Below are 27,187 nucleotides of genomic sequence, written 5' to 3'. Positions count from 1 at the left end.
GGTCTCAGTTGGTATAGGGCTTACTTTGTATATCAATAAATTATATTAAACTTTTAAGTCCCCTATTATTTCTTTTACATGAGTTTAAAATAACACAATTGACCTACTAGATATCTGACTTTTACTTTCCTCTAGAGGGCTGAATATGAAATTGATTTTTATAACAAGATCAGGGTAACATACATATTCTAAGTTGGTATTTTACAGTGAAATAATGAAACATAGACTCTAAGAAATATTTTGTATATAGTATGTCTATTATTATTTATGGGGAAACCAAAACATCTAAACATTTTCTTTGTCATAATTTAAAATCAACACAAGATGTAAAGAAAATGCATGAAGAAAAGGGTAAGTTGTACAAGTTTATATTTTTTCAATTACAATATATAAATAAAAATTAAAAATACTAATAAGTTGCATGTTGCAACACTTGATTTTATGCATTTTGAAATTATGCCAGAATAGTAATAGTTAAGTAAATGATCAAAGTTGCTTATAAAAAGAATGTATATTTAATAAAATTTTTAGTTTTTCTCCGCTGTCACACTGATTTTAAGATCAATTCTGTATGTGTGCATAAGCAAGAGTGCACTTTGCACCTGTACTACATATATGTGTATATGTTTCTGTGCATTTTTATCATACATACTCAATTTTATAGCAGTCTTGAAAAATTATTTGTAATATAGCAGATGCCCAAAGCATAAAACCTGACATGAGTTGTATTTCAACTTAGAATATTCTCCACAAGACAATTTTGCTGCCATATCAATCATGAGGAAAGAGCAAGCTATTTACAAAGTAATATTTTTAAGCCTATCAGAAAACTGAGGTCACAGACATACAATTAAACTGCTTTCCAAAAAGTGATAGTTATTCTAAGAAAGAGAAGACATGTGAACAATTTCACAATTGATTGAACACAGGAAGAAGAGAAAAGGTGGGATCATCCAGGTGGATTTAAAAAAAAGTGTATCAGCTAATATTTTAATAAATTCTTAAAAGTCAAATATGGATTTTGTGTCATTTTGAAAGTGCTGAGAGCCTCTCATCCCAGAAAGAAGGGAAGCTGACAGTTTCTCATAACTCTTCTACAGGCATTCTCTTGGAGATCATGAGGAAGATTAGGGCAAGAGAAAGGAGGGAAGATCTTAAGTGGTATAAAACTACAAATGATTAGCTGCTTGTGTGTGGGGAAATGAGCAAAATGCTACTTCTTGTGTGATTCCCACATGAAATATAGCAAAAATTTTAATGTTCTGGGATAGGGATCACAAACCCTCCAACTCCAGTATCCATACGATTTATTTCCTCTGGGGAACAGGTTAAAAAAAAAAAAAGCAAAATGACCAGAGGAGAGATAAGAATTATTATCCTCTTCAGGTAAGAATTTTAAAACACAAAATAGATATATGCTATAGCTGAGGCAAAGATGGGATTCTCCACTGCATAATCTGACAGATGTATAGGGTACTCCTTCCCACAGGAGGTATGAGAATCTGGAGAAGGCCTCATCTTTTTTAAGCACATAGGCCAGACTAAGCCTGAAGTCTGACAAGAAAAACACAGTATTACAAGTCAAACATTGAATATCAAATATCATTAAACTACCTCATGGGAATAAGACAAAAGAAAACAGTTGAGATAATAGCTATGAATGTTCCAAAATTAAATAAGAAAAAAAAGAAAAAACAAGGAGGAAAAAACAAACCAAAATCCAAGGTGCTTAGAGAAGATAAAACAGGAATAAAATAATGCATTCAAGTAATAACATAGTTAAACTGTAGATGAGCAGAGATAAAGTGAAAATAGCCCTCAATGGAACCAGAGAAATAAGAATTATAATATGGACAAAAGCAAAAATAGTTGCAATGGTCTTTTCTTCAGAAAACATGTAAGCCCACAGACAATGAAGCAGTAATTTGAAAGTGATGAAAGAAAAAGTAATGAAAATCATCCAAATCACAATTGTATATCTGTTAAGAGACTTTCCAGTGAAATAGAAATGTTAAAAAAAAAAACAGAAGCTGTAACAATTTATGTCCAACAAAATTATGTTGAAAAATTTAAAGAAAATTCTCCCAGTTGATAGGATATAATAACTGTTGGGAATCTACATGCTTGAGGATAAAAACAAAGAATGTTAAAATAGTAAAACTTCAGATAAATGTAAAAGACTTCCTAAAAACTCAACTCAAAATACAATTGAGAAAGAAGTAACAATGCATTAGAATGGAAAACATACATAAAATGTTTATTTCTATTTATTGTTGTAAAAATATATTATAACACTAGCACTACACATAAAAAGAAAATGGAAGTATATTTTTGTAGGAACCTTGTACCAGATATGCTATATTTATATAATGTATTGTGTAAATATAAGCTATGAGAAGTTATGTATGCATAGTATAAATGTTGGAGAAATCACAAAATATTTTTAAAAAGCTATCACATAATACCAATAGTAGAGATGAATGACACTGTTTTTAAAAATCTTTGAATAATCCTAAGTCATTTAAAAAGCAAAAAGAAATCAAGAAATAACTTTAATATAAGTCAATTTAATTTATGTAATTGCCCTAGTTAAAGTTGTGATATTGGATAAAAAAGCAAGTCCAGCTTTGTGTTGTCTACAAGAAAACCACCTTAAAAATAAAATGGAAAATGATAGTAAAATGAAAAAAACACAAAACAAAATTTTTAACCAATAGAGAGCTAGAGTCTATATTAATATCAGATAAGTATACTTTTATAAAAGAGGTAACAAGGGACACATTATATAATAAAAAATGGGTCAATAGATCAGGAAGAAATAATAATCTAACAGGTATAACAAGAGAGCTTCAGGATATATAAAACAGATAAAATAGTTAGAGCGGAGAGAACTCACACTTATAATTGGAAACTTCCAAATACTGTCTTAATATGACAGGACAGACACCCCTCAAAATGGAGCATATTTATAAAAATGTCGTGTGCTTATTCTTACATGTTTAAACTTCAGGTACCTTCAAAATACTCTCCATTCAATGCAATACACCTGTCAAGATGTTTTTCTCCACCTCTCAAAAATTTACAAACTCATCAAATTGATGCCTTTTAGTGCCTTTTCCATTTTTTTGTTTCACCTCTTCCCAATCGGCAAAATTTTTCCCTTTGAGGACTTTTTGCTTCCAGAGAAACAACAACAAAAAAAAGTCGCTCAGGGTGGAATCAGGTGAATAGGGACGGTGGGGCACAAGGGTTGTGAAATTTTTGGTCAAAAATTGCCAAACACTCAGCACCCTGTGGGCAGGTAGACTTGTAAATCACCCATCATAAAATGGGCAAAAGCACTGAGTCTTCAAAAAAAAATTCACTAAGGCTGAACACAGCCTCTCACAACCCCACCAGCTAGTACACTGATACAGATGGGTTCCTAGAACCCTCACCTAGTGGGGAAAGCCTGTACTACAAGAGGCCCATCCTCCAGAAGATAATCCAGAAGAAAATGATACAGATGATCTGAACAACACTATCAATTTAACAAAACATCCCATCCAATGGTAGCACCAGCACAGTATGTAAATTTTTCCACAAGCATGCATGATCTTCACAAAGATAGACCATCAAAAACTTCACCACAAGTAAAATTATAATCATATAGCCCAGACTGGTGTGGCTCAGTGGATTGAGTGCCAGCCTGCAAACTAAATAGTCACCGGCTCAATTCCCAGTCAGGGCACACGCCTGGGTTGTGGGCCAGGTTCCTGGTGTGGGGTATGCAAGAGGCAACCACACATTGCTGTTTCTCTCCTTCACTTCCTCCCTTCCATCCTCTCTCTCTAAAAATAAATTAAATAAAGTATTTTTTAAAATGTTCCTCTTCAAAAAATTATAATCATATAATAATATCCTTAAACTAGAAAATGTTAAAAAATTAAACTGAAAATCAAAAATTAAAAAAAACCTAGAAATCAAAAATAAATTTCTAAATTCCTGGAGTCAAAGAAATAACAAGCAAGGAAAATAGAAAATATTTGAAGTGAAGAAAAATAAAACCAAACATAATTATTTGTGAGTTACACAGTTATAGTCATTCTCAGTTGAAAATTCATGGAATCAAATGATTGTGTAACACAAGAAAAAAGTATTTAAATCAATTATCTAAGCTTAAACACTACAAAATAGAAAAGTAAATCGATGTTAGGGAACAATTTAATATAGCAAATTAATAAATTTAACATAAAAATGCAGATTTTATTTAATTAAAACTACAAAACATTTGTAACTGATTAAAGCTGAACTAAACACATGGAGAGAGCTAAAGCAGATACATACACTGAAAGACTTTGATTTAAAGAGTCAGTGTAATCATCATTAATATCCTGAAAGTGTTATTTTTTTTGTAGAATTAACAATCTGACACTAAAAATTTATATAAAAATTCAAATTATAACATAAAAATGGACAAATACAAATTTGAAAACCTCATCAGAATTTAAGACACACTATAAAGCTGGCATAACTCAATGTATAGGATTATAGATAGATATGTAGATCAATGCAATAGCATAAAGAGACCAGAGATAGGTAGAGAGAGACAGAGGAAAAAATCTCAACAGGTAAATATATATGGTCAACTGCTTTTTGACAAATTTGCCAAGTTAATAAATAGAAAAAAAAAACAAAGATTTTTATAGCAATACGATAGAGAAAGGAAGATCTTTTTTAGCAAACAGTACTAGAAAAATGAGATATCCATATGAAAATAACTTGTCTTTTACCTTTATCTCATACCTTTAAGAAAAATAATTCAAAGTAGATTATGGTCCAAAATCATGGGCTAAAATGATAACTTTCAATCACAAACAGAAGAGAATATGTTTGCCATTCTGGGATAGGTAAAGATTTCATTGAAACATTCTAAAAATATTAAAGGTATGCTACATATGGCTAAAGCATTTGGAAAGCACATATATCTGTCAAAAATTTTGTACAATCAAGAAGACAACTTAATTTTTAAACTAGGGAAAAATTAGAGTAGACGAATGACTAAAGAAAGACATTATAAAGAAGCACATGAAATACGCTCAATGTCCTCGTTTTTTAGAGAAAGGCACATTGAAACCACAGCGATATCACTACAAAGATTCCATTATAGATAAAATGAAAATGATAAATGATAGGTAGATGATAAATACAAATAGATGGATTGATAGATAAACAATAAACAGTGGGTGTTTATTTTTGCACAAGCACATTGACAAATAGCTTGACAATTGCTTATGAAATTAACCTTACATGTTTAATGTGACAAAGTAATTCTACTCACAGATATTTACACAATAAATATAAAAATATAGCCCTGTCTGGTGTGGCTCAGTGGATTCAGTGCTGGACAGTGAACCAAGGGGTCACTGGTTCAATTCCCATCCAGGGCACATGCCCAGGTTGTGGGCCAGGTCCCCAACAGAAGGTGCATGAAAGGCAACCACATATTGATGTTTCTCTCCTTCTCTTTTCCCCTCTCTTCCCCTCTCTCTATAAATAAATAAATAAAATCTCTTTCTCTCTCTCCCTCTCTCTCTCTGCACCAAAATGTGTATAGCAGCTTTCTTCATGACTACCAAATTCTTTAAATATCACTAAAGCCAATCAACTGAAATAATGATGAACATATTGTGGTACATCCAATAAAAGAAATAGTGTTAATCATAAATTGATGAACACCCCTCACCAAATGGAGAAATTTTAAAAATTATGTGTGATTGAAAAAAGTGGACTGAGAAAGTCATGTTATTTGTTTCGATAATAATGGGGAGGGGAAGGGAAAAGACAACAGACTTTGTGTATGTGTGTGTGTGTGTGTGTGTGTGGTAAAAGTTTATATACTGACATTTGTATTGTTTACCTTACTGTATAAATTTGCCAAGACCCACCAACCATATACCTAGCAACTGTGATTCTTTTTGTCTGTAAATCATATATCAATAAACTTTTAAAACAAAATTAAAAGTTATAAGAAATAATTTTTAAAAAGCAGTTATGAGCCCTGGCTGGCATAGCTCAGTGGATTGAGTGCAGGCTGAGAATCGAAGTGTCGCAGGTTTGATTCCCAGTCAGGGCACATGCCTGGGTTGCAGGCCATGGCCCCCAGCAACTGCACATTGATGTTTCTCTCTCTCTCTCTTTCTCCCTCCATTCCCTCTCGAAAAATAAATAAAATCTTAAAAAAATAAAAAATAACATTAAAAAACAGTTATGGAGTTTATAGGGGCATATAGGCTGTTTCATTTTTTGAGGGTAGCTCTGTTAGTATATTTTCCCTGCCCATATTTCCCTGCCCATATCCAGTCTCTTCTGGGAGGTATGACTCAGGCATATTTGGGGTACACTTCCTGAAACTTTGGGTTGGGAAGAAATAAACCCATTTTATGATAATCTTTAATGGTACCTAGAATCCCCACAAATTCAGAGGCTGCAGAATTTAGCAAGCTAATTTCCTTAGACACTATTAAAGTTAATGAAGAAAAGACAAGAGGAATTGGAAGGATTTATAGGGAACAAATTACTAAGAACAACAGCTTCACTTAACCAAGGAGGCAAAAAATCTGTACTCAGAAAACGACAGAACACTGAAGAAAGAAATTAAGGAAGATACAAACAAATGGAAGCATATACTGGGTTCATGGATTGAAAGAATTAACATCATTAAAATGTCCATACTACCCAAAGCAATCTATATATTCAACACTTCTAATTAAAATACCAATGACATATTTTACTTATATAGAACAAATATTTCAAAAATGTCTATGAAACCAAAAATAACCCTTAATAGCTTCAGCAATTTTGAGAAAGAAGAACAAATAGGAGGATTACAACACCTGATATCAAACTATAGTATAAGGCCACTGTAATCAAAACAGTCTGAAACTGGCATAAAAATAGATACATAAATCAATGGAAAAGAATAGAGAGCTCAAAAATAAACCCTAATTTCTATGGTCAATTAATATTTGACAAAGAGGTCAAGAGCATAGAATGGAGTAAAAATAGCCTCTTTAGCAAATAGTGTTGGGAGATCTGGACAGGTACATGAAAAAAAAAGAAATGAAACTAGACTACCACCTTACCCCATACACCAGAGTAAACTCAAGATAGATAAAAGACTTAAATATATATCATGACACCATGAGTGTCCTAGAGGAAAACATAGGCAGTAAAACTTCAGATATCTCAAGCAGCGATATTTTTTGCCAATATATCTCCCGGGGCAAGAGAAATAAAGGAGAAAATAAACAAATGAGACTACATCAAATTAAAAAGCTTTTATATGGCTAAATAAACCATCATCAAAAGGAAAAGGAAACTAATTGTATGGGAAAACATATTTGCCAGTTATACCTCAGACAAGGGTTTGATCTCAAAATATATAATGAAATCATAAGAATCATAAGACTCAACTACCAGAAAGACAAATAATCCAATTAAAAATGGGCAAAAGACCTTAATAGACACTTCTCCAAGGAGGATGTACAGGTGGCCCACAGACATGTGAAAGGATGCTCAACATCATTAGCCATCAGAAAGGTGAAAATTAAAACCACAGTGAGATACCACCTTATACCAGTTAGGGTCAGAATGGCCATCATTAACATAACAACAAACAACAAGTGCTGGTGAGGATGTGGAGCAAAGAGAATCCTAGTGCACTCTTGGTAGAAATGTAGACTGGTAATAGCCACTGTGGGAAACAGTATGGAATTTCCACAAAAATCTAAAAGTGGAACTGCCTTTTGACCCAGGAAGTCCATAGTTCAGATATACCTTAAGAATCCTGAAACACCAATTCAAAAGAACCCATGCATTCCTCTATGTTCATAGCAGCACAATTTACAATAGCCAGGTGCTGGAAGCAGCCTAGGTGCCCATCAGTAAATGAGTGAATCAAAAAACTGTGGTAAATTTACACAATGGAATGCTATGCAGCCAAAAGAAAGAAGGAACTTCTACCTATCCTGATGGCATGCATGGAACAGGAGAATATTATGCTAAGCAAAATAAGCCAGATGACAAAAGACAAATTCCATTTGATTTCATCTGTAAGAGGAACCTAATGAACAAAATTAACAAACAAGCAACAAAGGACTAGAGGCATGGAAAAAGGGAACAGAGTCACGGCGACCAGAGGGAAGGGGAAAGGGGGTAAAGGTGTAAAGAAGAGGAAGGAACTAATCAAGGAACATGTATAAATGACCCATGCACATGGACAACAGGGTTGGGACTGACTGTAAGAGGAGGGGATGGGCTGGGCAGAGCAGAACAAAGGGGGGGAAATTGGGATGACTGTAGTAGAACAATAAAATATTGAATAAAAATAAATAAAAACAACAGCTCCATCTCAGAATACAGCAATGAAAATATAACAGTTTATGCTTGCAATATGTCATGTGTGCTATTTCATAAAATTTGACAATGATGATAATGTGAATCAAACAATAAATTCACCTAGGTCTATTATGTATATTACATCCAAAACTGTTTTGGTGAAAGCTTTTCTTTATATTTTAGAATTATCTTCTGTTTATCCTTCAGCATAAGATATATTATAAAACTGAAATTCACTTTGAATGGAGAGTTATTTGTTATATTGTAAAATATAGCTAGAAATCAGATTTTATCTACGAGTAAAGGAAGTCCCTATAGCTAATATATTTTACATTTTCCTGAATATGAACATGTACTTATTTTTCCCATTAGATTTAGAAATTCATATCAGGATGATAAAATAAATTTGTGTTTTCTTCTTCTTTTCCTCCTTAAACATAGTAAATTTTATTGATTTCTTTGAAATACCTGAAGCCTCAGACAAGTACAACACTTACTCCAATTTAACATACCTCCACATTCTATCTTTACAAAAATGAATATATTTTGTAATAAGTAAGTAATATTAACAGACAAAACACAGGTAATTATCACACTGTGTCAAAATAATAAAAGAAGACTTTAAGTACTTTTTTGTCTTGAAAGTTTTCATACTAAGATTAAGGTCTAACACTTTCTTCAGATTTCAGATATATCTATCCTCTAAGGCAGACTATAATTTATAGCCTACTTGCATTCTAAGACTTGTTTATCATTACTTACAAAAAGCCTGCAACATTATTTTCCCATCTAAACAATGGTATTATATAATGGTTGATTTCCTAAGCTTAACTCCCATGCTCGTTTACCATTATGTAATTGAAATACTGTATTTAAAATTGAAAAGAATACAAAAATTAAAATTAAAATTAAATTTTTCCTGGTAAAGTAGTGTGAAAGTCACTCACTCTCAAAGACTTCTAATTAAATTGACTAGAAGTACACTTTCCTGTGTATGTAGTGAAGTATGTACTATGTGATATACAATTTTTATTGGGTCACCATTGTTTGGACCTGCTTGGAGATCTGTATTAACAGCTCCTTTAGAGGACTGCCAGTATCAGATCTGACATGTCACTGTTCTTATGACAAGGAAAAGCTAAACAATCTGAAACCCTGTGGCCTTTCTAAGACCCATCAGATAATTGATGTAGCTGGACAAGCCACTACATGACATCTTGAAAGATAGGCACACTCGGAAAGATACAAATCCATAGATTTTTTTACCAGCATCAGAAGCTGCTAGAATCAATACAATGATAAGAAAACATAAATGGTAATTTCCCAGCTCTGGCTGGTGTAGCTCAATGGACTGAGTGCAGACCTGCAAACCAAAGGGTCACCAGTTCAGTTCCCAGGCTGGGCATATGCCTGGGTTGTGGTCCAGGTCCCACGTGTTGATGCGTCTCTCCCTCTCTTTCTCCTTCCATCCCCCTCTCTCTAAAAATAAATAAATATAATCTTTTAAACATGGTAATTTACCAGAATTTCTGTAGGCTGAGGTTAGAATAGTGTGAAAGGGAGAAATTCCTGGGTCCCACTCTCATAAGTGGATCACTATCTATATGCAGAATTTTACATAGTGATTCTCAACAGTTTCTCATGTGAGGATCCAGGAAAGATTCTTTTCTGGCCCTGGTCAGGGTGGTGAAGAGGGGGAAGGTAACAATCTGAAAAACTGTCCAAACCCTTCTTCCTGTAAAGCTTATAATCTTGAGAAGAATAAATTCCCCAGAAAAAATTCTGAAGTCTTACTCTAACTTGAAAAAAGAAATTCTTCCCTTGATTCAGCCTTCTTATATTACCAAAGTGATGAAAAATTAGTAAAAGACAAATTTTCAGAAAATGGTTGTAAATGCTGCTCTTAGTAAACAGAACAGATGTCTGGGGGGACAAAAACCTGTATTGGAGGAGGGACACATGCACTTGTGAAAGACACACACCAAGCAATGTCTCATGACAAAACTGAGACAAAATCTTAGAATTATAGAATACTCCCTTCCCTAACTCCTGCCACCATACCACATGAACCTTCAGGATTCTAAATACAAATTACAGCCAAAATAGATGTCAGACACACTTTCTGTTATGATCTATGTATTGGGAAGCCTTAAAACATAAGATGACAAAAAATAAAAACCATAAAAAATTTGATGTCTATTGTACCTATACCAACAACCTAAACCAATATAGCCCAACTCCTAGTCTGATTAATATAAATCCTAACAGTGAAGGCCTATTTATTTATGAACTTGAAAATAGAGCATTAGAAACTTCCTAGAAGAGACATATGAATTTAAAAAAAAAGAATTGAACATTTGAGAACAAATAATTGGTATATTAGAAAGAGAAGAGAGAGGGAAAAGTTGGGAAATATATGAGATATTATGACTAAGTACCTTACTAAATTAATGACAGGTACTAAAACCTAAATTCAAAAATCTCAGAGAACCTCAAGCAAGAATAACAACATCCAACAAAGGAAGCAAGCTAACAAACAAACAAAAAAAAATAGGCTTATATACAAAATGCAGGGAAAAAAAAAGAAAAATATTAAAGATTAAAAGAAAAACCCTTACATATAGGAAAAGAAGCAGATAAGAATTTCAGCAGATTTACCATAAAAAAACATGCAAAAATGGGGTGTGTTGACACATTTCACATGTTAAAAGGAAAGAAAAAATACCTAGAAATCTATATCCAATTTATATTCAGTGAAATTATCTTTTGAAATTGAAGAAAAAGTAAAGGTTGAGAAGTAACAGTGAAGTAATTTTTTAAAGACTTGATCTGAAAGAAATTTTAAAAGTTCTTCAGGGAGGAAAAATGATACAGGTCAAAAACCTGGGATCTCAGAAAGTAGAATAAATTACAAACCTATAAATGAAAACAAAATAAGCCTTCTTATGTTTCTTATTTTTGTTCATATGAAAGACAATTGCTTATTTAAAACAATCTAATAACAGTATATGAGGTATGCATAATCTATGGATAGTTGATACAAATGATAGTGAGGTCATAAGGTGTGAGAGGAAGGAATTGAGGATACTTCTTGAAGGCAACTGAGGAGTTTGGATCCTGATTAAAAAACCTCTGGGTGAGTTTTCAGGCCTGACTATAGGAAATTACAAATGCTTTACCTGTCATGCCTTACAGAGGTTTGCTGCCCTCCCCACACCAGGCTTGGTGAATAGTCCTTATTTTGCAGCCCCTGAAGAAATTGCAGTCAAGGCCCGAGGCCCCCTGGATAACAATGCTCTTAATATATGCAGATTTCGAGTCCCAGCACCTTCATTCCAAGATCTTGGTACAAGACTTCCCCTTGTGCTTAGGTCTTCTTTAGACTTTTTTGCTGTGTCCACCTTATAGGGAGTGAAGGGAATAGGAAACCATGAAGACGCTTTTCCCAGTTCTGACTCAGTACTTAACTTTTACACTCTCAACCCTTCCCTCTAGCCCTCCCCAACATCAGGTTGCATAAAAGTACCAGAATCTTTTTGTTTGGTTTCCTTTAACAGTGAGGTAACCCCAATATCTGCAACTTCCCCTTGACTAGTCTGCTGTCCCATGGAGAAAATGGAAAACAAGGGGGTTGGGTGTCCTTGGTTTTGGCCTCTTCCTGACTTCCAGTTGCAGGAAATGATTAAATACTTAACATCCTCAACTCTTTTTGTTTTCTTGCTTGTTGCTTGAATTGGCTCTAACAGCTGACAGCTCAGCTTTCTCTCACACAGCTCAGCTGAGTTCCTGCACCACACAGAAAGTGTTATAGTAAAATGTGATGGCACACATACATTATTTAAACACATATTGTAAATTAAATTATAGGACAACTAAAACATTTTTTTCTGAAAAAAGAAGTTTAAATAATACACAAAGAGAAAATATGACATAGCATAAAAGAAAAAGAGAATTTGAAACCTCTTTACTTTAAATGGATAGATTTAACAAGAAGAAAATCAGTGAAAATAGAGTTGATTTGAACAGATTCCTTGAATTAGCATTTATAGAAGAATCCATTCAACAACAGAAGACACATTTTTCTAAAGCACACATAAAAGATTTGCTGATTTGACCACATTCAGGCCATAAACAGAACTATCTGGCCAAGCTGAAAATAAAGCCCTAGCGCTTCCACCCTTTTGGCCCTTTTGGGAATTGTAGACCACACAGCCCTACCTTTAACCACTACAGGTACCCAGCCGGTCTCACTTTCCTGATTTATTAAACCATTTTGTATCTGCATGGGAGTCAATCCTGATCTCCTTATGAGAGTAATTAGCCTTTTTATTCTTTCTTGGTGCATGTGTGGTGTCATCCGTTTCCACACCCAAGCCATATGCATATGTCCGTCTGATTTATACACATTAAAAGTAAATGTAGAATAAAACACAATGAACCATAGCAGGTAATCAAAAATACTATAATAAAGGCTTTAATGTTTAGTTTAGTTCAAAATAATATACAATTGAATATGTTTTGTGCTATTATATATTCTCTAATGAGAATTATATTCTATTTTTTGATACATTTAAATTAGACAAGCTTATAGTTCAGTTTAAGAGTAGACAATTTTTTCTAAGTCATTGAATCTTTTCAGATACTGTTGACCTGCTCTTCCTGTCTTGGGTCTGTGTATTTTTCCACCACCCACTGTTTCCAAGATATATAAGAAAATCTATCTGTAAATCTGAAAATAAAAATCTTTCTCACCCAACACAGATGTCTTTGAAAACCTCACAGAAAAGCAAATGAAAAAAGAGACAGGGGTTCTTCTTTACTTCTCTCTCATCCCCTCTGTTTGATACTCTTTGCTTATGGCTTGGATTTATTTTGGCCTTGGTTTGTGATCACATGCTAATTTGCACAGCTCAAGTAACCCAGATGAAACATATAGCTACCTATGGAGGTGAGAGCACATTCTTTAGACACACTAATAGTTTATCTATCCCCAGGACCAACTTTCTGACACAGCAGGCAGTAGGAAACTTAACTTATTTATAATACAAGTGTTTCTTGAACTTTGTGTCTTGACATCATGTGGCTCTCTCTTATTTCATAGCTGTTATGTCCTAATAGTTATAGTAATCCCAGCAAAGAGAAACAGCTCACAAAAATTACTTTTTTGATAAAAATATATTTGGCAGAAGTTTGTAGAATGTATGGCATTTTTGTATTAAGCACAACTTAGATGCAGTATATATTCCACATTTCATTTATTTTGTCAAAAGTTGCACTACTTTGGGTACTAGTTTTTGATTAATATCTTCTGGAAAAATAAAGATTTTCTTTCACATCAACTGAATAATATTCTTAAGAGCATACCTTGTACCCCAGCCATTACCTTTCCCTCATGTATGTTTGCAAGTAAATATAAAACAAAAATCAGTTTGCCAGTGACTTTTAAATTTTCATTTAGAAGGAAGGGATATTCATTTAGGGAAAGTATATTTGAATTTATTATATGAGACATATTTTGTAATGAATATACTAAATAATTCTGCTAGTATAATCAGGTCTATACCCTTTCAATGAAAGGGAGTTGATTTTTTTCTTACATATTATTTACTTATTTTTAGAGAGAGGTGAAGGGAGGGAAAGAGGGCTAGAAACGTCAATGTGTGGTTGCCTCTCAGATGGCCCTCAAAGGAGACCTAGCCCTAACCCAGGCATGTGCCCTGACTGGGAATCTCACCAGTGACCCTTCAGTTCCCAGCCTTCACTCAATCCACTGAGCTACACCAGCCAGGGCTAGGAGTTGATTTTTTGATGAAGAAACTGTTACAACTTCACTTTACAATCTTGCTTCCTTCAGTGGAAGTATTCAGCATCTCCATTCCTATTATCCCTTGCCCTATGCTATAACAGTCCCACCTAGGTCAAAAACAGAAGCATCAATATTATTCAGGGTAGTCAGATTTCATATAGTGAAATAACACTTTGAAGTGACTTTCACATAGTGTTTTTGTGGGAAGTTGATACCTTAACAAATATTAGTACAAATGTAATAAACAAAATTTAAAATGTCATCTTTTTCACATACGTAGCAGAATTCATATTTTGCCTTTTCTCCTTTTTAGTCATGTTTCAAACAATGACACTTTCTTATTCTCCTGGGGTCTTAGAAAAGTGTGTTGTAACTTCTGCATTAAGCAGCAACGGTTACAATTCCTTGATGCCAGGCACTCCTTTTATTCCTCCTCAAAGGCTTTATTTATCACTCAAAAGTTCTTCATACTCATGGGAACAGTCAGAGTAAGTTTTTATATAAACTGAAGCTTTCCAAAAATATTAGCTGTTTTAATCATTGGCCAATTATTTAATGATTAAAGGAAATTCATCAAATGAAATTATTTGATCAAAAATTCACATTAGGACAATGAAAAGTGAGACTAGGTATTGATTTTACTGACATGCACTATCCATGTTTCTTTTCCCATACATGGTTCTTTGATTACTTTATGTTCATCTGCCACTGAGAGTCTATATTCATATAGCATAATGTTTTATATACTGCAATTAAATGATAATTTTATTATAATGTCTTCCTTAAATAGATCGTACTACTACAAAAGGAAGAACAGAGAGAGCTAACATGGCATTCATTTTTAAAAATCTAGTGCCTAGCATATGATCACAATTCTCAAACCTCACTCAATAACTGATTGGTAGACTAAATGCACATGCTGTGTTAATGGCACTTGTTGTAATATATATATTGGAATGAAATTAATGAAATAAGTTAATTAAATGCTACATGTAATCAGCATATATTAATCTAGAGTCCCACAAAAATGCTGTAATTTAAATCATTCTATTTATTTTCCACCTACAATTTAACCTTTTATTATTTTACTACAATAGTGCCACTATAATAACAAATAACAAATTATCAAAGTGTCCCTTCTGGTGTTTTTTTAATTATTGTTATTCAGGTACAGTTGTCCCAATATTTTCTCATTGCTCTACACTGCCCCTCCCCCTCCTCCCTCTTCACAGTCAAACATCACCCCATTATCCCATACCTGAGGCCTCTATTCAGGTTCCTTAGCTTGACACTTCCCCTTCTTCCCCCACTGCCACCCTGTTATCCCCCCCTCCTCTGATCTCTGTCAGTTTGTTCTTTTTTTTTAAGATTTTATTTGTTTATTTTTAGAGAGGGAAAGGAGGAAGATATATATAGAGAGAGAGAGAGAAACATCAATGTGTGGTTGGTGGTGGCTATGGCCTGCAACCCAGGCATGTACCCTGGCTGGGAATCGAACCTGGGACACTTTGGTTCCCAGCCTGCCCTCAATCCACTGAGCTGCACCAGCCAGGGCTTGTTTGTTCTTTTTTTAATATATTTTATTGATTATGTTATTACAGTTATTGCATTTTTTCTCCCCTTTATTCCCTTTTGCCCTATATGCTCCCACCATCATTCCCCCACCTTAGGTCATATCCATGGGTCATACATATAAGTTTGGCTTCTCCATTTCTCTTAATCTCTCCCTGTCTATTGCACCTACCACTTAAGCTTCTTACTCCCTGTACCTTTTAATCCATTCTCCCCATCCCCTTCCCTGCTGATAATACTCCACATGATCTCTATTTCTGTGAATCTGTTCCTGTTCTGTTTGCTTGCTTAGTTCATTTCTGTTTTTGCTTTTCAAGTTTGGTTGTTAATAGTTGCCTGTTTGCTTTCATTTTACTGTTTGTATTTTTGATCGTCTTCTTTTCTTAGATAAGTCTCTTTGACATTTCATATAAGGGCTTGATGATGCCGAACTCCTTTAACTTGACCTTATCTGGGAAGCACTTTATAGCCCCTTCCATTCTGAATTATAGCTTTGCAGACAGAGTAATCTTAAATATAGGTTCTTGCCTTTCATGACTGTGAATACTTCTTTCTAGCCCCTTCTTGCTTGATTTCTTTTGAGAAATCAGCTGATTGTCTTATGGGAACTCCTTTGTAATTAACTCTCTCCTTTTCTCTTGCTGCTTTTAAGATTCTCTCCTTATTTTTCATCTTGGGTAATGTAATTATGATGGGCTTCAGTATGTGCTTCCTTTAGTCCAACATTTTTGGAACTCTCTGAGCTTCCTGGACTTCCTGGAAGTCTATTTCCTTTGACAGATTGGATAAGTTCTCCATTATTCTTTCAAGTATGTTTTCAATTTCTTGCTCTTCCTCTCCTCCTGCTGGTACCTCTATGCTTTGGATGTTGGAATGTCTAAAATTATCCTGGAGGTTCCTAAGAATCTCCTCATTTTTTTGAATTCTTGTTCTCTTCATTCTGTTCTGGTTGAATGTTTATTTCTTCCTTCTGCTCCAAACCGCTGATTTGAGTCCTGGTGTCCTTCCATTTGCTGTTGGTTCCCTGTACATTTTCTTTTATTTTGCTTTTCATAGCCTTCACATTTTCCTCTGTTTTGTGACCATACTCAACTATTTCTGTGAGCATTTTGAGTACCAGTGTTTTGAACTGTGCTTCTGATAAGTTGGCTTTCTCTTCATCACTTAGTTGTGTTTTTTCTAGAGATTTGATCTGTTCTTTCATTTGGGCCACATTTTTTGTTTTGGTTGCCTGCTACGTAGTGAAGGGCTAAGCCTTAGATATTCACCTGGGTGGGGCAAACCACGGAGATGCTTTGTGGCAGTGTATGTAAGGGGCGGGGGGTGTCCAAGAGGGAATAATGCCACTTGCTCAGCTCTAGGCTGGCTTTCAGTCACTTTCTCTGCTACCCACAGACAAATTGGACCTTTGTGGTGCTGATTCCTGGGTTGATAAGTTTGTGTATGCTCTAGAACTCTGTGGTTCTCTCCAGCTAACTCTCCTGTAAGGCTGGGAGTTTCTCTTGCCACCTCAACTCCCGCAGGTTTTTCAGTCAGAGGTTTTGAAGCTTTCTTTCCCCACACTGGAACCCTGGATTGCATGGTCTGTGTGGCTCCTCAGCTGTTCCTCCTGGTTTATTTGCATTCAAGTGTGGGACCATACACTCTGCCAGCTGCCACTTCACCCAGTCCTCTAGGCACTGCCTTGCCATGAGTCCTCACCACCCCGGCTGCCTGTCTCCGCCCCTTTTACCAGTCTGGCTGAATATTTCTTCTTTAACTCCTTGGTTGTCAGACTTCCATACAGTTCATTTTTCTGTCAGTGTTTTTTTTTTTTTTTTTTTTAATTTGTTCCCTTCCTTCTCTTGGTTGTGTGAGGAAGCAGTGTATCTACCTATGCCTCCATCTTGGCCAGAAGTTTGTCAGTTTGATCTTTATTTCCATATCTCTGGTTCTATTTTGCTTGCTTGTTTGTTTTGTTGATTAGGTTCTACTTATAGGTAAGATCATATGCTATTTGTCTTTAATTGACTGTTTATTTCACTTAGCATAATAGTCTCCGGTTCCTTCCACGTTGTCATTAAGGGTAGGAGTTCTTTCTTTCTGCTGTGTAGTATTCCATTGATAAAATGAATCACAGTTTTTTGATCCACTCACTTAATGATGAGAACTTAGGCTATTTTCAGCACTTGGCTATTGTAAATAACACTGCTCTAAATAATGAAGTGCATAGGTTTTTCTGAACTAGTGTTTCAGGATTCTTAGGATATAATCCCAGCACTGTCATCAGTGGATCAAAAGGCAATTTTATATTTAGGTTTCTGAGGAATTTCCATTCTGTTTTCCACAGTGGCTGCACCAGTCAGCATTCCTACCAACAGTGCACTAGGTTTTCCTTGTCTCCACAACCTTGCTAGCACTTCTTATTTGTTGATTTGTTTATGATGTCCATTCTGACCAAAGTGAAGTGATATCTCATTGTGGTTTTAATTCGCATCTCTCTAATGGCTAGTGATGTTGAGCATTTTTTCATGTTGTTTGTGGACCCTATGTCTGTGGACTCCTTGGAGAAGTATCTGTTCAGGTCCTTTGCCTATTTTCTAACTGGAGTATTTGTCTTGCTGGTTTGCAGTTGTATGAGTTCTTTATGTTTTGGAGATTAAACTATTGTCTGAGGTAACATTGGTAAATATGTCTTCATAGGGTTGATTCCCTCTTCATTTTGTTGATGTTTACTTTCACCATGAAGAATCTTTTTTAATGTGATGTTGTATCACTTTTTTTTCCCTTTATATCCTTTGCTTTAAAACATGTATCAGGGAAAATATTGCTGTGTGAGATATCTGAAATGTTGCTGCCTATGTTTTCCTCTAGGACTTTTATGGTGTCACAACTTATATTTAAATCTTTAATCCATCTTGAGTTTATTTTGGTGTATAGAGTAAGTTCAGGTTCTAGTTTCATTTTTCTGCATGTACCAGTCCATTACCTCTGACTTTCTGTTATTTGAAAGTAATTGCCCATGTGTAATTTCTTTTTCTTTTGCTTTGTTTTATTTGTATTTTGGGGGGCATTTATCTTATTTGATATTCCATGGGATTCCTAAATCTGTGACTCGATATCTAAAATTAATTTGGGGAAATTCTTAGTCATTATTTTTTAAAATATTTCTTCTGTTACTTTATCTCTTTCTTGTTCTTTTTGGAATTTCCATTATACATAAGCTATGCATTTTATTGTCATGTCATAGTACCTGGATACTTGGTTCTATTGTGTTCAGTATGTCTTCTCTTGCTTTTCAGTTTGGGGGTTTCTACTGAGATACAATTAAGCTCAGAAAGTTTTCCTCAGGTGTGCCCAGTCTACCAATAAACCCATCAAAAGAATTTTGTTTTTATTTCTGTTACAGTAATTTTATATCTAAAATGTTTTTGTGGTTCTCTCTTAGGGTTTCTATCTCTCTTTTTACATTGCTCAACTGTTCTTGCATGCTGTTTTATCCATAAGACCCCTAAGCATAGGAGTTATAGTTGTTTAAATTGTTTTTTTGTTAATTCCAACATCCCCGTCATGTCTGGTTCTGATAGCTTTTCTCTCTAAATTGTGTTTATTTTGCTTTGAATATTTTTTCACTTTTTAATATGTTTTATATGTTTTGTAGATCCAGACACAATGGCTGGGTAAAAGAAAGGACTATAAGCAGGCCTTCAGTAATGTGGTGGTGAATTGTGGGGAAAGAGGCAGCATTCTGTGCTCCTATGATTATGCCTCAGTTTTTTAGTGAACCTCTGCCTCTGGATTGTGAACTTCACAAGTGTTTTAATTTTTTTTCTACCCCTACCCATTATGTGGGTGAGGTTGACTACAGTATTTTGGAATTGGGTTTATCCTTTCTTCTAGGTCAGTGAGATTTTGATAATACCCCAGGTTAGGCCCTGCTTAACTGGTTCCCCAGAGGGCAGGCTTTTTGAAAAGGAGAGAGTGCTCTGGTGTATTTCAAAATGGTTCATTTTCTTCTCCCCTGCATGAAACAAGAGGGATTCTCTGGCTTTTATTGTGGAAGCCTGGTTGAACTCTGAGGTAAATCTTACATATCTAGGGCCCCCTTAAATATTCAATCCCCATGGAATTTTTAACTCTCATGGCTGTCCACACTGAGCCTACAGAACTTTGGTAATTATAGTCTGGGTTTTCCTACCTTGGCACTGGTTTTCACTGAAGTTTGGGCTAATGTGCCTCTGCTCTAGTAAGGTGTTATTCTCTTTATTTATCTATAGGTCTGATGTCTCATAAAGGTAGTGGTTTGCTTTATGTCTTCTTCTTTCTTAGGGATTCTGGAAGAGCTGATGATTTCAGCTCGTTTAACTTTTTACTTGTTCAGACAGAGTGGTGGCTTTCAAGCTCCTTATGCACAGAATCAGAAATCTCAGAATTATTATTTATTTAATAGGTGTTCATTAAAATTTTACTGTGTGCCAGTAATCTACTATAAGGGAATTAAATGCAAATAATACAGATATAATTTATTTTATAGGTACATATACTTTACCAAAAGGCAATTGAAAGGACATTTAATAGTACCTAACTTAATTTTATAGATTAAAGAGAGGCAAAACCTAATATTGGCATTGATGAATACCTTCCAGATAGCTGGAATTTTGGTCTTTATAGTCTAATGGGTCTCATAATAACCTTGACAGAAAAAATATATTATACTAGATTGAAATACTGAGAAGCAGCCCTGGCTGGTGTTGCTCAGTGCATTGAGTGCCAGCCTGTGAACTAAGTAGGATGTTAACCCGAGCATGTTTCTCCATTGGGAATCAAACAGGTCCCCAGTAGGGGGTACACAAGTGGCAACCACACATTGATGTTTCTTTCCCTCTCTTTCTCCCTTCTTTTCCCTCTGTCTAAAAACAAATAAATTTTTAAAATGTTAAAAAATGATAATGAGAAGCAAATCATAGTAATGTCAAGTAATTCCTTATAGGAAAGCAAATATAAAGCAAATGAAAAGTTAAATCCCAAAGCTTCAAGCTTTTTTGAGTATAAGTAGATGTTGTGGCTATGCTATAAATGTTTGTCTCCCTCCCAAATCAATATGTTGAAACCTAAGGTTGAAACCTAACTCCTAAGGTGATGATATTACTAGATGGGACATTTAGAAGGTGTTTATGTTGTTATGGTGGCGCCTCAATGAATAGGAATCCTGCCTTATAAAAAAAAGGTTGCAGAGACATCCTTAGCCCCTTCTGTTATGTGAGAATGCAATAAGTAGTCTCACTTGATCATATTGGCCTCCTGATCTCTGATTTTGAGTCTTTGTAACTGTGAGAAATAAATATCTGTAGTGTATAAGATAATGAGTCTGTGGTATTTTGTTATAACATCCTGAATGGACAACGACAGAAGATAACTTGTGCAAGCTTAAGCAAATTGTTTTCATAGCATAGCTTTTTACAGACTTGGATATAGTTCATGAATCTTGATACTATAAATCAATTTTGTATCAGTATTAAATGGAAATAAAGTCCTTAACAGAAAGAAAAGAAATTTCATCTTTGCTATGTTGACATTGAGGTTCTCTACTGGACCTCAGGCAACTTATTAATATGCTGTTTTTGTGTGTCCACTTACTGTATAATAAACTGGATATTAACAATGACCGCCCCATGCAGATAGTTTATGTGATTCAGCCCATAAATTTCTGTTAAATGCTCAGAAGACAGAAAAAAAACATATAAAAGTAGTAGAAATAAATCCTGAATTATATTTTCTCATCAGGAATGGAGATTTTATGGTATATATCCTATACAAATTCATTATAAAGGCAAATACTCTCCAGACCTCTCATGTCAAATATTTTTTATCTTGAACACAAACACATGATCACATCAGGACTGGCGAAAAGAAAATGGAAAAAAAGAGAAGAAAAGAAAAGAAGAAAAGAGAAAAGAAGGAAGGAAGGGAAAAAAGAAGGGAAAGAAGAAACTAAAAGAACAAACAATGTCATATCAGAATACATCACTATATAGAAATAAAAAAAATTAATAAAGGCACCTATGTTATGGAAGATGTCTATGGTATAACAGATTTATAGTCAGAACATCTGAATACAAACCCTCATCTACAATTTGCTTTATTTGATTTTGATTAACTCTACTTTACTTTTCTACACTTCAAATTCCTCATTTGAAATGTTAGATGTGTGATGAGTCTATGAAAACTGCTGCAAAGGTGAAAAACAATGAAATGTTTGAAAAGTCATTGGCACATTGTTCAGCATACAGTAGAGGCTCTTTGTATGCTTGACAATTTCCTTCATAATCAAATAGTAAAAATCAAAGGAGCTAGAACTGGAAAACATAAAAAAGAAAATAAGACCAAGAAGAAATAGAAATGAAAAGATAAAATTGCATTATTTTATCATTTTTGACAACTACATTTAGGGAAACTAACTGAATATAATAGTTTAGAGTGGGAGTTGACTGGTGGATATGACTTTGCCCTGAGTAAGGATTTACCTCGCATTGCAGATGGTATAGAGATTTTCATCAGTATAGATTAATCTGTTACATATTAATAATATTAATATAATAATAATCCAAATGAGTCTGTGTATCATTATCTAGGAAATCAAATAATGACACTTTTAAGTGAGAGGAAATGATTACAAGGATTAAGGAAGCATAACTTGAAAGTATATGAACCTAAAGATATAGCTTTAAATCCTGGGTCTGTGAAGAAAACAGTTTTAATAGTTTGACAACATGAAAATCTCAGGAAGGTTCACTCACTGATCCCCCTCTCACTCAGCGATGATATGGGGCCTGGTTGCCTAATTATCCATAGGATTTGATATGCAAATATTTGAAGAGTTTGTAGACTTTTATTGTTTCTGCTATTTTTTAAAATGTTGCAGCTAGTATGCTTGTTTTGGGAATATCTATAATTTGAGGAATATAAGCCTGAAGACCTAGTTTTTTGTCTGTCTTAGTTGAATAAACTAGTGATTTCAGGGGGGCCAGGGGACCACTAATCTCTTTCAATGAAATCCTACACTATATAGTCTTGTGAATATCTGTTACCTATTTAAATAAGCATAAGGAAAAATGTTTTGATATTTCACTTACAAGATTTCGAGTTCAGAATGTAAACTTAAGCTAAAGTACATGTGGAACCTTTTCTCATTTGTTTCTCCCCTAAAATTATATAAATATTTTTTCTGCCAAATTTAATGGTTACAAATTAGGGTATATTGTCCTTATTTAAACTTTTTAAATTATTTTTAGTTATGCTATAGTATAACATATAAAATTATAAAAAAAATAAACAGACCCTCAGTATGTACCAGCATATTTATTTTGTGTTATTATTTTAAAGCAAGAACAGAAAGAAAAGAAGGAAGAAAAAGAAAGCAGGAGAAAGAGAAAAGGGAAAGGAGGAAGGAAGAAAGGAAGAAACATATATAGAACTAACATTTAATCATTTCCCTCTCTTATTGTGCTTCTCAGAGGCAATCCATATGAGAAAAAAAGTGTAACATTAACACATTTAAACAATCTTTACCAAGAATGGTTAAGTTCCCACCAAACACAAAATTCTAAGCATCCATTTTGTTTTCTTCTTAGGCCTTTTACTGTGTTTCTTTCTGGGAAATTTCTGAATATATAGGAAGATAAATTTATTTTCTATTACTCAATAGGTTTTAGTAGAGGTAAGAGAAAGTCATATAGGGTGGAGATTGAGACAACTATGTACTAAGAACAAAAAGAAGAAATCTGATAGTTATTTTCCTAGTTAATTCAGGAGGCATAATCATGGTAAAGCAGAGAAGGCTTCATTAGAGAAATAGTAGTATCCATGTGAAACATTCATTTAGTATGCATTAGTGTTAGTTAAAAAAGAAAGGTTGCATCTTGCACAGAAAAACATCATTAACATAGGAATCGGGTATGTTGACTTATTCTCTCAAACCTGTCATTAGATAGCAAGCTTCACATATGCAAGTCAGCTAACTTCTTCCTCTGTAAAGTAACAGAAGGCATATGTACTTTCATAGATCATTCATCGCTTTCAAATCACATCATACTGAATACTTACAATTTATTATCCTTTATCAACTGCAAAGAACACAAACTAAAAAAGTATTGATTAAAATCCATTTGTGCATAATTCAGAAATTATCATTAATAAAATAATATATTTTATATTGGGGATTCAATTACTTATTTGCATTGTACTTTGAGACCTAAAAATTATCTTTATAAAGTCAAGATCATGGAAATCTATTAACTTATAACATTTATACATGTACTTTACACACAAGAGTGAAGAGTTTTCATTGAACTTGCCATCATTTAACTTGGGCTATATCAAGACATATTAGCTGTAATGATTGTTTGTTGTGTAATATATTCCCAGATCCATTTTGTTTTAGTGATTCAAACTACAATAATGTTTGATACAAAACCATTTATGGTCAAAATTGGAATTCAGAGTTTTCCCTAAAATTATAGTTTTGTCTTTGCACTATTACATTGTATCATTATGCTAACTGCAAACCATTGAGTAAATTCACAGTTCTTTGCTTAGTAGCCCAAAATTTAATTATGTTAATTCCTTATCACAGAAAAGCATAGACTATTAAGTCACAGTTTAACTCAGAATAGAATAAACAAAAAACCCCGCCAAAAATTGTAAAATCTTAATCAGCCCTTTCAACTGAAATTTCTGTAATAATATTTGATCTGAAAAGATAGAATAATTAGAAAGTATCAATTAAATAAATGTAAAGAGATTATTTGAAAGTTATATAATTTAGAATCCATTTAGAAATATATAAAACATGACATTGTGCCAGTATAGAAATACTTTGCTTAGCCATACCTGATAATTGGTGGGAGATAATGTCCTAAAACTTTTTTAATCATAAATTGTTAAAAATATTTATTTTGAGCCTCACTGTTTGGACAAAATTTTAAACATTTTAGAGAGCCACACTTCCCTGGTAAAGACCTCTCTGTAAATCGACCACTCTCATCCTGCAATAGAAGATTCTGATCCCTCTGTGCTCTTCGAGGATGGTCCTGTGACAGTGGAAAAGGTGCTGAGGCTGGACCCACAGTTTGCTGGTACACTCATAACCCTTGAAGATATTCACAGTAGAGGACGTATAGACAGCAAAGGATTGAATATTCCTTCACATTTAAAGTAGAGAGAAGTTCAAAAATAGTCTAGAATAAATTCAGTTCAGAGTGGAAATCTAATAAAGATAAGGATGCACATAACAGTTTTGGATCTCATAGTGATTCATGGGAGAATGTCTATCTTCTTTAGTGATTATGGAAGTGGATCAAGGGAAGGTTTGATAATCATGGATGAAGTGTTCTATGACAGCACTGGCAGTGTGTTGACAAGTGGCTTAGCGAATTTGAGCTTGGTGATAAAAACAGTCACTGGTGTGGCAAATCAGATGAGGATGATTGGTCAAACTCACTCCCATAAAGTGAACAGTTGGCACAGGAACACTTTTCTGGAGATAACACTGAGAGTAGCTTGAAGAAATATGACATTGGATGCAACAGACACCAACTGTCACCCACATATTGAAAGTTTTAGTGATGTTGAGATAGGAGAATTATGATGGGAAATGTTAAGTTTACTTGTTATTCTCACCCAGTTCCAGTGCAAACAAATGCTACTCTTATGATCAAAGACAAAAAAAAAAGGAAAGAAAAACCAGAAACAACTTTGCTAGTTTGTGACCAGTGTCTGGAAAAATTGCGCCATTTTTCTTGCCCATCATGAGTCAGAGTTATTCATATGGTCCCGGTGATATTTTGAGGGCCATGAAGAAAAAAGGAAGGTATGGGTATTGCACATAATACTCAATCTCTTTCATATTAACAACAATATAATTAGCAGTACTAATCTATAAAGTAGCCAGAAATTTTTCATACAGATCTAGAGTTAGTCCTTGATTTGCTTATGGTGGTGTTCATGAGACTTATAATATGGGTGTCACATGCTATTATCTTTTCCCACAAACATGTCTGATATGATGGAAAGGAAAAATATTGGATTGGACTTTTATAAATACTTGGGGTTGCACAAAGCTGACCCAAAGTTAGATGTGGGGTTTGAAACTCAAATAAGTAGTATACATGAAAAAGATACTATGCCAACAAAGGAAGTTCACCACAATAAGATAGTAACTGCTCTAAAGGAAACACAGATGCTTGCTCATGATTTCTTGGATGAACATATTTTTATAGTTATAGAAATATTTGATATACTTTCTCAGAAAATTACACAAAAAGAATCAGTGATTTCTGCTTGGTCTACTAAACACAACAGGCAAGGATTCACCGACCTTAGTGTTTGTGGAGACCAAAAAGAGTGCAGATTCTCTGGAGGGCTTCTTATTCCATAAATTATATGCTTGTACTGGTATCCATGAAGACTAATCTTGAGAGAAAAAGAGCAGAGAACTTTCCCAGTTTCTCTCAGAAAAGCCCAATTCTAGTGTCTCTATTCACTAACAGAAAAGAACACTGGACATTTCAAATATAAAACATGTTATCAATTTGACTTACCAAATAATAAAGAAGAATATGTACATTGCTTTGGCTGTACATGATTTTTTAAAAGACTTTATTTATTTATTTTTAGACACAGGGGAAGGGAAGGAGAAAGAGAGGCAGAGAAACATCTATGTGTGGTTGCCTCTCTCATACCCTCTACTGGGGACCTGGCCTGGAACCCAGGCATGTGTCCTGACTGGGAATCAAATCAGTGACCCTTTGCTTCTCAGGCCTGCACTCAATCCACTGAGCTACACCAGCCAGGGCTGGCTATACATGATTTGTAGCAAATCTTGGTCTTACCTCCTTTCCCTTCAACAAAGGAAACATAAATATTATGAAAGATTTGTTGGATCATCTTGTGGAAGCTAAACAAGAAGTGCCATCATGGTTAAAATATGAAGTGGAACACCACTTCAAAGATAGCAGACATAGACATTCTAAGAAGAGTAGATTCTGTGGAGGATTTGGTACTAGAAGCTATTGATATAGTAGCATGCTAACAATTCCTGCTTCAGTAGTGGCTTCTTTCTCAGCCACAATGGTTTCATTGCTGGAGGCAGCCATCACAGCAGGAGAGTTGGGTGGAGGTAGCTATGGAGGTGTTTACACTAAAGGTAAGGAGGAAATTACAACTTAAGGGGTTGACTAGTGTGGCAATGGAATATGCTTTCCAGTAGATCATTCTGCCAAACAGGATAACATGGGAACCACATGAAACTTAGCTACCCTATACTTTGTGCAGCTTGAAGAACACACTGCAAGTTACCAAACACATTACTCCATTATGTTTTCAAAAGAGCTCATGGTCACAAGAAGAGATGAAAGGAACAATCAGCAGCCCTGTTGGGAGGGCAGTTTGAAG

The 27,187-nt window shown here is 34.4% G+C and overlaps 1 pseudogene; it reads left to right on the top strand.

Moving 5' to 3' along the window:
* Nucleotides 1–3,587: 3,587 nt before the first annotated feature.
* Nucleotides 3,588–26,809, top strand: LOC123818686 (annotated as a pseudogene).
* Nucleotides 26,810–27,187: the final 378 nt, after the last annotated feature.

Source organism: Phyllostomus hastatus, unplaced genomic scaffold (assembly GCF_019186645.2).
Source record: "Phyllostomus hastatus isolate PE091 unplaced genomic scaffold, TTU_PhHast_1.1 phas_contig_29, whole genome shotgun sequence".
Classification (NCBI taxonomy): Eukaryota; Metazoa; Chordata; class Mammalia; order Chiroptera; family Phyllostomidae; genus Phyllostomus; species Phyllostomus hastatus.
This window is presented reverse-complemented; position numbering and strand designations above follow the sequence as displayed.